Source organism: Raphanus sativus, chromosome 3 (assembly GCF_000801105.2).
Source record: "Raphanus sativus cultivar WK10039 chromosome 3, ASM80110v3, whole genome shotgun sequence".
Lineage (NCBI taxonomy): Eukaryota > Viridiplantae > Streptophyta > Magnoliopsida > Brassicales > Brassicaceae > Raphanus > Raphanus sativus.
This window is the reverse complement of record NC_079513.1, coordinates 8,081,379-8,082,655: the sequence shown is the minus strand read 5'-3', so window position 1 is coordinate 8,082,655 and position 1,277 is coordinate 8,081,379. Positions and strand designations below refer to the sequence as shown.

The following is a 1,277-nucleotide window of genomic DNA, read 5'->3' as shown; positions in this document are numbered from 1 at the left end:
GTGAATCTCCTGGGGTCTAGATCAGGTAGTTGCTTTCCACTCCTCAAACCTACTGCATTGCACTCCTTGGGGTTCTTGTCTGTTTTTCCAGGGAGAGTTCCTTGCTGTCTCTTCACATTCTCAACAGTCTGAGCAATCTGAATATCCATCTGTCTCATATGGCTTGAGACATTATCATACTTCACACTCAGGTCATTGAACATATGATTCATCCTGGGGTTGATGTCGTTTGGGACCTGGTTCAGTGCTTTCCCCTGGATCTGCTGTCCTTGGAGCAATTGGCTCATCATATTGGCGAGGCTCTTCATGTCATCATGCGGAGCACTCTGAGTCGGTTGTGCAGCTTGCTGATTAACCGGCTGTTTCTGGCTGTGGAATTGGGCATTCTGAGCTGGGTTAAGGACAAAGGTTCTTCCCTGATTGCCATAAGGCCTTTGGTATCCACTGTTCTGACCCTGGTTCCCTTGAGCTTTATCGTCTGGTTTAGGGGCATTGAACAGGTGGGGATTGTTCCTCACGTTAGGGTTCGGGTGATAGTTCTTGAACTGCCATCCTTGCCCATTCACATAACTCACTTCATGCTGATCCTCAGCCGACTGATCCGCCTCTGATGTGCCTTCCGCGGTAGCTTTATCATGTGGGGATTCTTCCATGATGAAGACCTGGTTCTGGTTACTCTTGATCAGCTGATCGACCTTGGCAGAGAGCTCATCAATCTTGTTGTTGTAGATGCTCTTCACCTTCTGAGTGCGATCAGTCTCGCGGTTATTGTCAGCTGAGCTTGAGGCCATGTTCTCAATCAACTCGAATGCACCTTGAGTGGACTGAGTCATGAAGTCTCCCTTACTGGCTGAGTTCAAAGCGTTCCTGTACTCCCAGCCGACTCCATCGTAGAACACTCCCAGCATATAGTCTTCCTCAAAACCGTGATGTGGGCACTCTCTGCGGTAGACATTGAATCGCTCCCAAGCATCACAAAACGGCTCGTCCACCAATTGTTTGAAGGTCACGATCTTCTGTCTCAGAGCTGCCGTCTTCGATTTCGTGTAGAAGTGGCTTAAGAAGGCCTCTCGGACTTGTTCCCAAGTGGTGAGTGATCCCGTGGGTAGTGAATCAAGCCAGCGAGCAGGTTTCCCATCAAGAGAGAAAGGGAACAGAGTACACTTGATGTAATCGGGTGGTACTCCATTCGCTTTAGTGAAACCACACATCTTCTCAAAGTGCTCGATGTGGTCCATCGGTATCTCAGCAGGAAGCCCATTGAAGATCTTCCTTTG

The 1,277-nt window shown here is 48.9% G+C and overlaps 1 non-coding gene across 1 annotated transcript; it reads left to right on the top strand.

The window, feature by feature from the left end:
- Window positions 1-921: 921 nt before the first annotated feature.
- LOC130510253 (small nucleolar RNA R71) lies at window positions 922-1,028 on the top strand. Its single transcript, XR_008943929.1, has one exon. It is a non-coding gene; the product is annotated as a small nucleolar RNA R71 (small nucleolar RNA).
- The last annotated feature ends 249 nt before the right edge of the window (window positions 1,029-1,277 follow it).